This window comes from Callospermophilus lateralis, chromosome 16 (genome assembly GCF_048772815.1).
Source record: "Callospermophilus lateralis isolate mCalLat2 chromosome 16, mCalLat2.hap1, whole genome shotgun sequence".
Lineage (NCBI taxonomy): Eukaryota > Metazoa > Chordata > Mammalia > Rodentia > Sciuridae > Callospermophilus > Callospermophilus lateralis.
In genome coordinates this window covers 56,630,760-56,647,662 of record NC_135320.1, presented here as the reverse complement: position 1 = coordinate 56,647,662, position 16,903 = coordinate 56,630,760, and positions in this window count along the sequence as shown.

Below are 16,903 nucleotides of genomic sequence, written 5' to 3'. Positions count from 1 at the left end.
GCCTTCCCTTCTGCTTTTCATATAGGAATGGGGATGCTCTTTCCCTTTGGAGACCTCCTCCCCAACTCCCCCAAGGCCTTGGTGGGGCTATGGATCTTAGGATCTTGCTTCCTCTGCCTCCCTCCTTACCTGTGCCCCAAGGGGGCACAGCTAGCCAAATTAGCTGAGAAAAGCATTTGCTTCCTCTGGTCACAGAGACCCCTCCATTCAGGGTTCTTGTTTATGAATTGGCAAGTAGATATTCATTAAAAGATTGGCTGGGTGAAGTGACACACACCTGTCATCCCAGTTACTTTGGAGGCTGCATGCAACAGGACGACGATTGCAGTTCGAGGCCAGCCTCCACAATTTAGTGAATCCCTGTCTCAAAATTTTAAAAAAGGGCTGGAATGTGACTCAGAGGTAGATTTCCTGCGTAACATGCATGAGGTCCTTGTTTCAGTCTCTAGTACCTCAAAAAAAAGAAAGACAGAAAAAAGAAAAAAGAGTGGGCTGTGTTCTCTCACACAATGGTTCTCTCACTCAAATCCCACGCTTTTTAATTATTCTTTAATATACTAAAAGAAAACTCATCAATAATGTGCATGCCATTTAAAAAGTTAATAATACAAAAGAGAAATAAAATAGCTTATAATAACATAAAATCAGTTATGAAAATAATATATAAAAAAATAATAGTTGCCACGTGAGGTGGTGCACGCCTGTAATCCCAGTGGCTCCAGAGGCAGGGGCAGGAGGATCACAAGTTCAAAGTCAGCCTCAGTAATTTAGCAAGCTGCTAAGCAACTAACTCAGTGAGACCTTGTCTCTAAATAAAATACAAAAGTAGGTCTGGGAATGTGGCTCAGTGGTCAAGTGCTCCTAAATTCAATCCCCAGCACCCCCCCCCACAATTGATAATAATAATGCATCAAAGTGTAGATGCAGGCCTACGCTAGAAGACATAATTAAGGAGTCAGACACTTGCTCTAAATGTGTAGAATCTCCATGACTGGGATGGGGGCAGAAGAGATATGTGTAGGTGTGCTGTATGACTCTTCAGCACCACAGGGACATTATCATCAGTAATAAGATTTCTGAAAACGTAGAATAGCAAAATACCTTTGGGAACACTGTAGGCAAAAGAAAATACAATTTCCCCATGCTTTACACATGGTAATATCATGGCCAATTCAGTGTATCTTAAAACATGCAAGAAAATACTTTGATTATACACAAAATAGGGTTAAGCCTAGAATCAGTTATAAATAGGCTTTCCACCCAAATAAAGTCCAATAGGGCATTAGCAGTTTATTTGGGACACCGGACAATTCTTCTTTGTATAGGACAATTCTTTGCAGCACGTCAAGCATTAAATTCATGCAGTCGTTCCCCATCATTATTGTGACAACCAAAACCGTCCTCACAAATTTCCAAGATGATAACTAGGGGGCGCTACTAACCATCCAGGGCTCCCATTAAGAAGCACTGTCCTGGGAGTATTAGCTGTAAGGGCCACAGGCTGGAGCTGTCTCCAGTAGTCTCCCAGAGCCTAGTGAAAGCAGCCCTCGGTAGACATGAATGAAGCCAATAGAGAGAGGAAGGCAGAACTGAGCGGTGGCAAGAGAGAGGCAGCTCCTGGGTCATGAATGCCTGAAGTCAGATAACATCTGTATTTCATGAGCATTTAATTTCCTTTTTACTTGAGTTATATTGGGTTCAGTTTCTGACATACATGACTGAAAAAAAAATCAATCTAATACATAGCTCAAAAGGCAGTTGGACATATCATTTAATTTTTTTCCTCGTTAAATGATTTTTACTATGTCAAAAGACAAAATTACAACAAATTTAGTTAAAGATCTTAGTTGGCTCTTATTTAGAATTGGGCAACACCTATTCTGTGAAATAGAGGGTTTCAGTGAGCTGAACAAAAGAGGTTGGTTTTATAGACAGGGGAGGCTGAGAAAGCAGAAACAGAACAAAAAGCAGACAGGTTGTTTCAAAGTTATTTTTCTTTTAAAGGTTAAAGCAGAGGGAGCACCAGCTAAAATGGCTTGTTGGGGGTTTGGCCATTCTCTCTCTCTGTCTTTCTGATTTCTTGGAAGATTTTGGTGTGGTGACTCCATTTTGGTTTGACCAGTTGACCCTAGTACAGGCACTCAGTCCAAAACAAGGGTCTTCTATAAATTTTATTTAATAATATTACTACTGATTAAAAAAAAAATCAGGAAAGTGGCAATAGAGCAGAGAAGTGATCTCCTGGTTGTTATGTCCCAGTAGGTCAGAGTCAGAAAAGCCTATGAGCAAAAGATTCACCTTTTCTTTTTCCCACAGACAGCGCACAGGTCCTAGCAGCCATATCTGTATGGTAGGGCCACGTTCTCTGAGCACAGCTGATTGCTCCAGGGATGGACCAAAGTTTGAAGTTTCCCAGAAACTTCAAACCAAGGCCTCCATGAGCTCCATGGCTGGGATTGTTACAAGTAAGGTGAAAACCGGGGTGCCATCAGAGATGGGATTTCTGAAACAGAAAAACATCAAACATCTCAGACAAAAGAAAATACACTTTTCCCCCACGTTACGCATGGTAACATCAAGGACAATTCAGTGTGTCCTAAAATTGTACAAGAAATGTTTTGTTTTCATAGACGAGGGGAACAGCGTTGACTTGCCTGGATTCCACCAGATGATTTAGGGAAATAGGGAAAGCTGAGCTTCAGATATCCAGAAAGAGGAAAAGAAAAAGAGAGAGTTTTAGCAACTTTCCAGTTCCATGACTTATCCCTTCTCAAGTCCCAACTGTATCCTGGCTACAGTTCTTCAGGGACCCCTGGGTCAGGGAGCACATTTCCCCTCTTTGTTTTTGACTTGCCTATAAAGAGTTGTGAGTTAACACCTTATTCCTAGAGGCATTCCAAGTTCTCCAGTTGCATCAAACTAGGTCAACTTAGATCAGAGGCGCTCACAGCCTGGGAGGTGAGATCTACTGCGTTTCAGAGGCTGACCAGTTCTCCAGGCACAACAGGCAATATTTCTGGATTTGGATTTTAATCAGAAATTCTGACAAAACACAGGTGATAGAAAGTGGGAGGATTTAATTTTTAAAAGTTGTAATCCAGGGGAGAGCTGCCTTTGGCTAAAGAGTTCAAGGTTTTGGGAGAGAACTAGAGTCTCAGGCCTCATTCCATAGCCTCTCTCAAGAGACACCTTTTCCTGGGTTTGCTGATAAAGTCCATGTCCCAAATTCCACACTTGTGAAGTGGCTTTCTTGACTTAGGCTCTGTCTACTGACCTCCCAAGGGACAATGCAATGGAAACTGAAGGGGGTGGGGTGCTGAGGACTTGCCCAAGGCCATACCAATCAGTTCATCTGGGGGAGAAGCCCCAGCACCTGCCTTTTATTTAAAGTTCTTAGTATTTTCTCTCAAGTATGTGAGCTGCTGTTGAGGGAGGGAGAGACAAATGGACAGAAAGACAGAGAGAGAGAGAGAGAGAGAGAGAGAGAGAGAGAGAGAGGGAGAGGGAGAGAGGGAGCTTTGGAAGCAAAGTTGAGCACCCACGTGGCTCTGCTGCTTCCATGATTTAAGGAAATAGGGAAAGCTGAGCTGCAGATTTACTGAAAGAGGAAAAGAGACAGGGAGAGTTTTAGAAACTATGTGATCTTAAGCAAAAATTTTTTTTCTGAGCCTCAGTTTATTCTTTAAAATGGGCACATTTTAAAAGATTTCCAGAAAGTGGAGTGACATAGTGAAATGCTGCACAAAGGTGAGTGTTGAGTCCCTCTCTGCAAAAACAGGAGTGCTTCAGGTCGCCTCTCGGAGCCTCATTTTCCTTGCTAGGATGGAGGAGAGGATAATCCCGAGCTCATAGTGACAGTGCTCACAGGAATATATAAGGGAGCATTTTAAAAGCTGTTCTCTGCTCAAGCTCACCGCCAGTCTGTTTCTCTGAAACTCTCTCACACCTGTGGCTTCTCTGGCCCTGTCCTCGGGCTACACCACCTTCTCCTCTACCAGGCTTTTGTCTGGCTAATCCAGGCTCCCACTTCAGGCCTCCGCTAAGGGTCCCTAGTGCAGATGAGTTTTCCTGGTCCCCAGACACCCCACCATGCCTGTGCTCTGCTCTCTGTGTCTGCCCTCCACAGTGCGCTCCTGCAGAACTTGAGCTTCCCCTTGAGACTGTGTAAGCACAGGGACAACATCTGGCACCTCCACTGTAGCCCCCACAGCCCAGGCACAGTGCCAGGCGCACAGAAGAAATCTGCTGGATGTGCCTCCTCTCCCATCTTGGCTAAAGATCAGGCCACCTTGCCTGGACAGCTGACCGCCAAGCCACCAGCTCAACCTTGTTCCTACAACTCCCTGACTAGAGATGCAGAAAAGCTGGTTGTCCCCAGGTTCATGTTTGTTTACGGGAATCAAAGTGTGATCGCTGAATGGTAAAACAGGCTCAGCAGGAGGGACTGACTTACCCAAGCAGGGTATTGTCTGCAGTGCACGGGGCAGGGCTGGAAATGCCCTTCCTTTGTCTCCCTGTCAGGGAGCAAGGCCCTCTTGTCTGTTGAAGAAACAAAATCTTTTTTATGTGAACCCTCAGATGATGGGGCTGCCAGGGGCAGAGAGGGCCCTGCTCCAACTACTTCTGACTGATCCCTTCTGCAGAGCTGAGAGGCACACGGCTGGAATCCACGCAGTCCCCTTCCTCTTGAGGAAGAGCAGCCCAAAAGAATCAAAAGCAGAAACAAAACAACTTCTCCGAAAAGGCATCAGCAAATGCCGGTGCTCTCAGAAAGGGGCTGGGTGGGTCATTGCCAGCAGTGCTGTGGAGAAGAGGACCACTCAGGTCTCTTGGCTCTCAAACACAGAGATACTGCTCATTGACAGTCATGCGTTCCTGTTTTCATTGATCTCTTTTTGAAAGAGTCAAAAGCATATTTAAAAAACATTAGACCAACTGTGTTAGGATACTCTATTTTTGAAACAGAAAACAAATTCATAGTTGGAAACGTTCTGCAGCCGACTGATGTGGTAGAGTGGACTTAAACATCTGGGGGACAGTGTAGGTGTGGGAGTGTGGCAGTCACAGCATGGATGCTGCAGATTCATGGGACAAATGCCATCACTTCCCACCTCTGCCCCATACATGTGCTGCCAAATAATTGTAGCAGTTTAGCACTTGAGAATGTCAGCTCTAGAACAAATCTGGCTGGGCTTGGATCTTGGATCTGTCACTTAACAGATGCATGACCTTGGGCAGGTTCCTCAACCACACAGTGCCTCAATCAGATATGAGTAAAGTAGGAGCAGAAGTGCACCTACCTTATGCCATGGGGTTGGTTGAGCAATTAAATGACTCAATATACAAAGTCTCCCCATTTTTGATAGTTTGACTTGATAATTTTGTAACTTTACTATGGAACAAAAGTAATATGCATTCAGTAGAAGTTGTACTTTAAATTTTTTGAATTTTGATTTTTGTTTGTTTGTTGTCTCTGGGATTGAACCCAGGGCCACTTAACCACTGAGCCATATCCCCAGCCTTTTTTTTTTTTTTTTTTTTATCTATAGACAGGGTCTCGCTAAGTTGCTGAGGCTGGCTTTGAACTCACGAACCTCCTGCCTCAGCCTCTTCAGCTGTTGAGATTACAATTGTGTGTTGTTGCGCCCAGCTGAATTCTGATGTTTTCACTATCAACATGCTCTCCAATTTTCTCTGGACATGCTGGGGGATAGCAATGAGCTGCAGCTCCCCGGCAGCCACAAGATGCTGATGGGAAATGGTGAATGCTCCATGGTGTGTTGTGTGTGAGTGGCCCAAACTTAAGTGCTGGGGGGGGGGGGAAATAATAACTCTTAAGCCAAAGTATGGATACAGCCCAAATATGTTTATCAGTAGGTGAATAGATAAAGTAATTGTGGTAGAGACACACAGTGGAATACTACTCAGCAATGAAAAGAGATAAAATCATTAAAATAAATGCAATACTACTCAGCCTTGGGATTGGTTTATTCTCTTAGCATGATATTCTCCAACTCCACCCATTTACCTGCAGATACCATAATTTTATTATCTTTTAATGCTGAGTTATATTCCATTGTGTGTGTGTGTGTACACACACACACACACACACACACACACACAGAGTTTCTTTATCCACTCATCTGTTTAAGGGCATCTGAGTTGGTTCCACAGTTTAGCTATTGTGAATTGAGTTGCTATGAACATTGATGTGGTTACATACTATAGTTGCATACTATAGTATGCTGATTTTATGTCCTTTGGGTATAGACTGAGGAATGGAATAGCTGGGTCAAATGGCAGTTCCATTCCAGGTTTTCCAAGGAATTTCCATACTGTTTTCCATTGATGTTTCACCAATTTCTAGTGCCACCACCAATGTATGAGTGTACCTTTTTCCCCGAATTTTCACCAACACTTATTATTGCTTGTATTCTTGATAACTGCCATTCTGACTGGAGTGAGATGAAATCTTAGAGTAATTTTGATTTTCATTTCTCTAGTTACTAGAGATGTTGAACTTTTTTATATATTTGTTGATCAATTTTATGTCTTCTGAGAAGTGTCTGTTCAGTTCTTTAGCCCATTTATTGATTGGGTTATTTATTTTTTTGGTGTTGTTTTTTGAGTTCTTTATATTTCCTGGAAATTCGTTCTCTGTCTCATGTGCATGTAGTAAAGATGTTCTCCCACTCTGTGGGATCTCTCTTCATATTATTGATTGTTTCTTTGACTGAGAAGAAGCTTTTTAGTTTGAATCCATCCCATTTATTAATTCTTGATTTTATTTCTTGTACTTTTAGGATCTCACCCAGTACTCCTTAAAGCGACCCTTTTATAAATACTATTTTGACTATGATTTTAGTGTGAATGCCTTTGTTAGCTTATTTTCTGGCTAGTCTTTCAGTCTTTGGAGAGGAAAGATTCACAACAAGAATGCCAGCGTCGGTATTAGCAGGGGTGGCTGCATATGGACACTCTCTTTAGTGTCGAGCTCCTTCTGCTGTGGAGCCAGGGACCCTGCCTCTCCATGAATGGGTGACATTGCTGTACCTGGTTTGATCTCCCGTATAGAAAATGATTATTCTATACCACTCTAAAGAGCCCATGGGGTGCACAAAACATCATATTCACAGGAAACAGCTTAAATTGTTATGGGCCAGGCTATATGGGCAATGACCAAACAGACTTCATTTTACCCTGAGACTCCATATCATGCAAGAAATGCTTCTCCCTTGGGAACACCCCCGCCTCTGTACCCATCAACAGTTGCTTGGCATAGCATGTTTGGCAACACAAAATGGCAATTCTTATACAATGGAAAATTTTTCTCTTTTTGGTTCCCATTTTTCTTGGGCAATGTTCCCTGTACCATTCTTTACCTTGGGTCGTTTTGACCCACTTCCTCTCTACTGATGATTTGAGATCTCCTGATGTTTGTTGATGGTCTTGAATCATAGCAATAGTCACTTATGATTAATAAGCTGACATGCTTTACTTATGGTATAAACGGTGTACTCGAACTCCTGGAGAGGGCTTAAGGGGATGGACTTGCCGCCTTCCCCTTGGCCACCAGCTGTGGATCCAGACCCCTGGCTGGAGAATAAAGTTTCATCTCCTGCTTTAAGATCGACTCAGTGATTTCTTGCAATCTCGCCTTAACAAAATCAGTAGTGAATAGCTCAAATGACGTAAATTTAAAATAAATTAGAGAAATTGTTGTTAAGAGTTTAGCCTTAGAAGTGGGAATTCAATTCCCAGTGTTAAATGGTGGGATCTAGAGGAAGCTCACTCCTTTCTGCCTCAGTTCTTTAATCTTTAAAATCAGTATACTATTACTATTATAACAATCACTATCTTCTGATTTGGGGGGTAGGCATGAGAGTTGAATGAGGTAACACACATGAAGATAGCATCTGGGGCTGGGGATGTGACTCACTGGTAGATCCTGTGGGGATGTAACTCATGTGTGACTAGCATGTGTGAGATCTTCGGTGAACCTTGGTATGGCAAAAAAAAAAAAAAAAAAAAAGGAGGGGGGGTATCTGGAAGGTAATAAGTGCTGTATAAATGGTAATTTAAGAGTAACAATAATATCTGGGTGAGGTGGCATATGCCTATAATCCCAGCAGCTAAGGAAGCTTAATGAGGCCCTAAGCAACTCAGAGAGATCTTGTCTCTAAATAAAAAGGGCCGGGGTTGCTCAGTTGTTAGGCACCCCTGGGTTCAATCCCCAGTACCAAAAAAAAAAAAAAAAGAGTAACAATAATAATTGATATAATATTTACTTTGGCCAAGGAGCGGTCTCAATTATATTTTCTTTTTTGTTGTTTGTTCTCCATAGAATCATTTTTCCTGTTGTTTATTATTAACTCTTTCATTATCCTGAGAAATGATACAGTTGTTTCCTTACTTTACCTATTATCAGGGAATGAGGGAGACAGAGGAAGGAAGATGATTTTTGAAGGAAAAAAAATAAAGGCTCTAAAACTATTAATCTTTTAATATTAAGTGTATTAAAAGATTCATTTTGGGGGTGGAAGGGAGTGTATAAACCCAGAGTTAAAATGACTAAGAAAATACAAACTAAAATTGTACCAAATGTGTGCCAAACCTACAAACCAACAACACTCCAAGAGCAGTTCCTCTTTGTCTTGGTCACAGGAAGCTTTTTACTTTCTTCCCTTGGCTTCCCTGTATTTTCTGAACTTGATCCAATGAATTGACATTGCTTTTGCTGTAAGACACATGTGTTTACAATTCAAGGTGTTTCTGACAACCGTGGAATTGCTTCTTTTGTTCAGAAAGCAATCACATTCTTGTTCCTTATAACCCCTGAAGATGGCCATCAGTTGTAAACAAACAGAAAAATAATTAAAATGCTTTAGGTCTAAGACCTGGCCTGTGTGGGCATCCACCTCTGAGAGCCACTCCAGGAGGGCTTAGGAAGGTCCTGCTGTACCACCTTGACACCCAAATGAAAGGGACAGTGATGTCCCCCTAAACATCCTTATTTTCCTTCTTTCTTTTTTTTTGCAGGGGGAGGAGGGGGGTACCAGGAATTGAACTCAGGGGCACTCGACCACTGAGCCACATCCCCAGCCCTACTTTGTATTTTATTTAGAGACAGAGTCTCACTGAGTTGCTTAGCCCCTCGGTGAAGGTTTTGCTGAGGCTGGCTTTGAACTCGAGATTCTCCTGCCTCAACTTCCGGAGCCTCTGGGATTACAGGTGTGCACCACCCAACTGGCTTCCTTATTTCTTGATATTACTCTGTAATCCATGAGTCTAAATTCTTAAAATTGATACATTTTCTGCCTTTAAGTATGCTTCAAAACCACAGTACTAAAACAAACAAACAAACAACAACAACATCAACAATAAAAACAGACAAAAAAAACACTGTATTGACTGAAACCTGATTCCTTCAAATCTATCAGAGTACAGAGTAGTGATCAAATAGTGTGATCAAGAGTGATCAAATAGCTGTCACTGATTCATGCTCAACCATAAAGAATACCAGGGGCAATTTATAAAAATATGGATGCCTGGTCTCACATTTAGGAATAGGTTTTGGGTATAGCAGTCCCCAGAAGCATTCCCCTGTGGACTCACCCTGCTGGCTAATGTTGATACTGATATGGACTCTGGTCCATATCACTGCAGAGCCAAAGCAAGTCGAATTTCAAATCTTGGCTGCAGAGCTTACCAGCTGGACAACTTTGGGCAAGATATTTAACCTCTCTGTGTTTTCAGTTTTCTTATCAGTTATATGTGCATAACTGAATCTATTTCGCAGTTTGATGGAGGATTAAATGAATTAATAATTTTGGGTGCTCTGAAGAGTGCCTGGCACCCTGTGAGTACTCACCATTTACCTATGATTTTTTAAAAAAATTTTTTTCCTGACTAATGTCTCTGCTCAGCTTCTGAGCCTCCATTCCCTCTCAGTAGGCCCCTGGATGCATGTCAAACAAATCTTTATTTTGCAGATGGATGGAAAGGACTTTGAATGTAGTCCAGGTGATGGTTGACAGACTAGAGGTGTCCCATGACTGAAATTCTCCTGCAGGGAAGCATTTTTTTTCAAGACCAGACCCCCGGCGGGCACAAGCCAGAGCTCAAGTCAATCTGCAGAAATCTCATAGCTGTGAAGGGATCTAACCACGGTGGGATTTATTCATGCTCCAGTTGATTTCACACCCAGGGAGTATTAAAATTCTGATACCCATAAATACCCCAGAGCTATTAAATCAGGACCCTGGGACCCAGCCATTTGTATTTTTGTGAAGCTCCCTCAGTGAGTCTAACCTAGAGTCGGAGCTGAATAGCACTGCCAAGGCCCAAACAAAATCCCATGGATTTGTGAATGTTTCCACAAACACTAGTGAATCACAGATGCTGGCTAATGTTGATACTGAAAAGTACAAGTGGATGCTAATAGAATACCTTGATGAGATAGGGGGTCAGAAAAGGATCCAGTATGGGGCCCCGAGGAGGTTAGAGCTTCGTGGTATTCTCTGACCTTTGTGAGAGGTATTTGGTTTGGGGGATCCCCATGTAGTCCTGTTTGTGTTCTAGCATTTTATAGAGTTTTAAGGGAACATCGCCTCCCTATTTGCTAACATGTGCCCGTCACTCAATAGGACCCCTTCTAAGAGTTCAAAGAGAAGACATGGCCAGGTGGCCCATTTGAGCCTGAAGTGGCCTTGCTCCTGAGGCTTCGTGGAGAATTAGTGCAGAATTAGCAGGTGCTGAAGGAGACACAGGAAGCCTGTCCAGGCAGCAGAGGGAAGGAAACTATGGAGAGGTGGTGGAGAGCTGGGCAGCCCAGAAGAGTCCAGAAAGGTCATCAGCTGAATCCCTGGGAGGCTCCGGGGGCCCCTGTGCTTCTGTTTCTTCAAATGGAAAAGAGACCACAGTATCTATCTCAAGGTCACCGTAGGGATGAAGTAGGTCAGTACAGGCCATGTAAAGTGGGAAGTGCTTGGTCCTGAGAAAATCCTGAAAGAATTAGCTGTGCACACCAAGGTTACCATCAATATGACAAATGAAGTGGCAACTGTTATTCAGACTCTTCTACAACTTGGATGAAATTTTCCTTGGTAATATTCATGTCACCTTTGAAAGGCAGGAAACTTCACTGTAGCTTTTGGGTCATATTCTAGGTGGTCCTTAAAACTCTGTGTGTATACGACTGTGATCTACAGGATGGCAATAGTTTAATAGCACATATTCACTTTTATCCTGTTTCTTTTCTTTCTTTCTTTCTTTTTTTTCTCTTTGTGGATACTGGAGACTGAACCTGGGGGCACTTAACCACTGAGCCACATCCCCATCCCTTTTTATATTTTATTTAGAGACAGGGTCTCACTAAGTTGCTTAGGGTCCCACTAAGTTGTTGAGGCTGGCTTTAAACTCTACACCTTCCTGTCTCAACCTCCTGAGCAATTGGGATTACAGGCGTGTACCCCCGTGCCCAGCTTTATCCTGTTTCTTGACGAAAGGTCATTTGTTCATTTGATCGTCATATTGATGGTAACTGTGATGTGCACAGCTAATTCTTTCTACCAAAAAGCTGTGCAGCCCTTAAGGACAGTTGCTGAAGGGGGTGCTTGCTGCCTGCCCCCTCTGGAGCTAGCTCACACAGCATCACAGCAAGTGTCTGCCGCCATCACCACAGGCCTGCAGGAGACCTAGAATGAATCAGGGTCAGGAGGACACAAGAACCAGGCACATAGGAAACCCATGTACCAATGGGCCTGGTGCCTTGAACTACCAGGGGGAAGGCTCTTCTCCATGGGCTCACCAGAGCATTGCCCCTCACACACCCCAAATCACTGCTCAGAGGCTGTTTAGTGAGCATTGGTCTAAGCAGAGGAAACTGGGTGGTCTTGCATGATCTTACCCCTGGCTGTATGGAAGCCTGATGAACTTTCCCTGCCCCACAAGGCTGGCAGTTAGAATCCACGTGCTGATGAGACAGGTGCTCCTCCTCCCTTGGATAGAACGTGGGTGAGGGCGGGAGGCAACTTGGTTCTCTGTTGGCCCTTTCCTAGGCACTCCATCAACCCAGCTGCTCTTAGCATTCCCTGTCCAGAGGCTCACAGCAGGGGCAATGCAGCAAGGTTACAGATCTCATCTCACTTCACCCCAGAGGACATCTATTCACCTGGCCACACCTGGTAGGTTTCTCCCAAGGCCATCTATTCACCTGGCCACACCTGGCAGGTTTTTCCCAAGGCCCATAACATCAGTCTGCTTCCCTCCTCCCATTCTGTGCCCTCACCAAGTGTCCTCTCCTACGACACTATGATGGTTTGCATCTGGAATATCCTCCAGAAGCTTCTGTATTGATAGCGTGGTCCCAATGCAGCCAGGGTCAGAGTGGGGATTTTAGACAGTGATCGTATAACGAGGGCTGTGACGGAATGGACCATTGGGAGGTGGACAAAGTAGGTCACTGGGGCTGTGCCCTGGAAGGGTTTATCTTCTCTCAGCCCCTTCCTCCTCTTCCTCCTCCTCCTTCTCTCTGCTTGCTGGCTTCTGTGAGCTGAGCAGCTTTCCTCTACCAAGTCCTTCAGCCATAATGTTTCTGCCTTGGAGCCAGTTGGCCATGGGCTGCAACCCCAGAATCCATGAGCCCAATTAAACCTTCCCTAATCTAAGTTGTTCTTTTCAGAGGGGTGAATGGGTACCAGGGATTGGACTCAGGGGCACTCTACCACTGAGCCACATCCCAGCCCTATTGTGTATTTTTATTTAGACACAGGGTCTCACTGAGTTGCTTAGCACCTTGCTTTTGCTGAAGCTGGCTTTGAACTTGCCATCCTCCTGCCTCAGCCTCCTGAGCTGCTGGAATTACAGGCATGCACCACTACACCCCGCTCTAAGTTGTTCTTGTGAAGCATTTTGTCACAATGATGAAAAGCTGACTTCACCTGCATTCCCCCTTCACAGTCCTGTCCCTCCACTCCAGACCTCCAACTGGATCTCCTCCAGCACATCAAACTCAGTGTGTCCAAACTCAGCTTGAACCCTGCCTTTCACACTCACACCTGTTACTTCCCCAGATGGTAGCTGTATTGTCCATTAAGCTTCTCCTGCCCAAACCCTGAGGAACCCAGAGACAGCCTGGGGTCTCCCTTACCTGCCCTTTTCTTTACTTCTAAAATGCCTGAGCTTGTCCTGAACCATGTGGGCTTTTCCAGGCCATCAGCCCCCCATAGGGTGACCTAAAACAAAGTTATGGGTTTCTCTTGCAGATAGCTCAGAGCCCTCAATATGCTAAAGAACCCTGCGACTGTCCAAGTGGGGATGATCACAAGTTTTCCCAGGCCTCCTATACCAGGGCACCCTGTTTGGGGGGAGCACTTTACTTGTGTTTTATGATGTCTTTTGGGAACAAGTATCCTTGCTGGGTGGCTGCCTCTGGTTATGCGATGGCCTTCATTAATTCTCTGCACACTCAAAGAGTGATCGACCTAGACCCTATCCTGTCTGTCTCTCCAGGGCGCTGGTAGCTAGCAGTTTATGTACATGGTTCCAGGAGGCAGTGGGCAGGAGAAGTTACCCCCATCTTTGGTCTTCATCTTTCCATTCCCACACTCAATGCGGTGCCTGCACAAAGGCCTTGAGTGGAAGTGAGCTGCTAGGCAGCACGTTCCCATGCCCCTCTGGAGGGTTACTTCTGCAATGACTCCATTCCCTGCAGTTTCACTTCCATAGAGTGCACCCTTCCTAATGCCCTCCCCCACATCTGGAACCCTTGATTTTCTAGCCTTTATCCCCTTAGTAAGAATAAACTGAGTGGGGTGGGGGAGATGGTGGAATGAGACAGACATTATTATCCTATGTACAGGTATGATTGCAGGAATGGTGTGACTCTACATCATGTATAACCAGAGAAATGAAAAGTTGTGCTCCATTTGTGTAAAATATTAAATTAAATTAAAATTTTTTAAAAAAAGATACAAAAAAATAGTCTGAAAGTTATTTCAGCGATGTGATGAATCTGGATCCTGATTCCCTCGTACAGGACATGTGTCAATGTCCCCTTCACTCCCTTAAGGTTCAAACAGCTCAAAAGGTAAGGCTGCAGGACTTGGGTGAGTATCTCTCTTTGTCTTGACTTGCCCTGTATTGACTGTGTTATGTGCTCTAGGGTCCTTTGGGATTTGAGGACATAAAAAGAAGTCTTGGATACACAGGAGAAGTACAAAATCATATTAATAATGGGCAGTTCTGAAATGTTCTTGGTTCCTGGATGATCTTCTGACCTGGAGACCTACTATAGTTGACTGAATATTGTCCTCTAAGTAGTCATTCGGAACCTCAAAACATGACTATTAATTAATTTCCTTCCACCATGTTTCATCTCCTATGAAACAGGAATAGCCATCACTTCAAGTTCATGTGGTTGTTTCAAGGGTGAAATAAGCCTGTGCAGGTTAACACATAGTATCCTTCCTGGCCCATAGTGGGGCTACATGGGGCTAGCCAGTCTTGTCACTATTATCAAGACAATGTCCCTCAATCACAGGTCTCCTTTCCTCTGGGCTACCCTCCATCTGTTCATTCCTTTCATAGGCCCATACACAGGCATGTACCAGGGGCTTGGCCTACCTGGCCTGCCTTTCCAGGGTGCTGGTACCTAGCTCTAGCACGAGGGTGATTGCGACCATAGGGTTGGTGTAGTTTTATCTCTTGGCTGCTATAAAAAAGCTCCACAAACCAAGTGGCTTACAACCACAGAAATTTATTCTCTCACAGTTTTGGAAGCTACAAATCTGCAACAAGGGCGGGGCTATACTCCCTCTGAGGGCTTTAGGGGAAAATTCTTTCTCACCTATTTCTGGCTTTTGGTGACCTGACATGTTCCTCGGCTTGTGGCAGCCAAGCTCCAATCTCCACCTCTCTGCCTCTATCTTACATGGCCTTGTCCTCTGCATCTGTGTCTCCTTTACTGTGTCTTATAAGGACACTCCCATTGGCTTTAAAGTTACGTTAATCCAATAGGCCTTCATTTTGAGTCTGACTTTAAATATATCTGCAAAAACCCTACTTCTAAATTGTCATGTTCTGAGATTTCAAGTAGACATGGATACTTGGAGCACTATTCAGGCAACTTTGGTCTCCAGGCAAGAAGATCATCCAGGAACCAAGGACTTTTCAGAACAACCCATTACTGGTGCAATTGTGCACCTGTCCTGTGCAGCCTAGGTTTTTTGTATTCTTGTAAATCCCAAAGGACCTTAGAGCACCCAACATGGCACAATACAGAAGGCACTCAGTAGTATCCACTGACTGGATGAATTCAAAAGAGCTGCCGGGTAGACCAGAGGTCAGGAATGTAGGAAGGCAAGGACTTACACAGAGGCCAGACCTGTTCCAGTTCAGCTTGTGGGTGGGGTGCACAATGAGAGAAAGGAAATGATCCTGATTGGACATTGCCAATGGACAGAGCCAGAGCCCAGGCCATCCACAGATAGAAGAAATTTCCAGGGAAGGCTGGGGCCACTTCTGTGACTGACAGAGATCCTCTATCTTGCTGCCCTGTGGACTGGACCAGATTCCAGGGCCTCCCTGATCAGCTTTTGCCCCAGGAGCTACCGAGAGAGATTCCTCCAGACCATTGATCAACGGCAGGAAATAAACTCTAATGCTCTTCCACCCTGCACTGAAAAATTCCCTTAAATGAGTACAGGTATTTACACATTTTCACAGAAGAGGAAAGTACAGCTTAAATAGCCCACAAACTTATTCAAGACCACTCAACTAGAAGCCACCAAGTGAGGAGACGAGTTCCTGTTAAATTCTTTTAATTGACCACTGCATGGCAACACCACCCACATTTAACAGCTCTAAGTCTCAATTCCCTTTTTTGTAAAGCCAGACTCTGCAGAGGTTCCTAGCTACAGGTTCCTATGAAAATTAAATGGCATACATAGGTTAGGGCCTGGCACCTGTTGTGTCCCAGATTCCCCTTTCAACAGCCAGCCCTTCTTCCCAAGGCTGACAGGCATCTTCAAGAGCTTTCAAGGGTTATCCCCAAATCTTTCAGTAAACTTCTCAGATGTATGAGGGGAGGGCGGGGGGAATGCCCTGTAACCCTGGAGAAGTCATTGCACTCTCTGGGTCCGTTTTGTCATTGGTAGGATGTTGATCTAAAACCAGAAGAGTTATGGGCTGATTCAGGAGAGAAGGAAGGATGGAGTCAACCAAATGCTGGTCTATCAGGTCCACAAGGCTCTTCCTCCAACCAGGGAGGAATTCCATTCCAACTGAGCCAAAATTAGAGAATTAAAAGGACTCCTTTTCACAGAAATTAAAAATGAGAGACTGTTGAAAGAATTTGGGACGAGCAGGTAGTTGAGGTGAACCCAGTTGAGAGGGTGAAGCAACTATCTGAAACCAGGGCTTCTCTGGGATCAAGAGAGTCCTAAGTCGCTTCCATTTTTTGGAGGTTTCTAATACATTAATATTAAAGGGAAAAAAGATTTAAAAAAACTAAATTACATATGTTGTGGCAGACTGTGTGTGTGTGTGTGTGTGTGTGTGTGTGTATTTATTTATTTATTTATTTATTTATTTATTTATTTTTATTTATTTATTTTTTTTAATTCATAGTGCCCGACATCCAGTGTTGATGGGTAATGGTGCAGAAACTTTTTCAAGGCCATCAGTGCATCTAGTGATGTCAGCAGTCGGAGGCTGAGGTGGGGTCTGAAGGTGTTGTCACACACCTTCCTGAATCACCGATTGAACGAGAATGGACATTCCGCAAGTCACAGAGACCCTTGGAGAAGGCCAGCTTCTCCTGGACTGTGGCCGCAGGGAGTAAGTAGCCTCACCTGGGGGCGTTGTGCTGGGTGGGGCGGGTGTAGTTGGGGAGACTGGACTG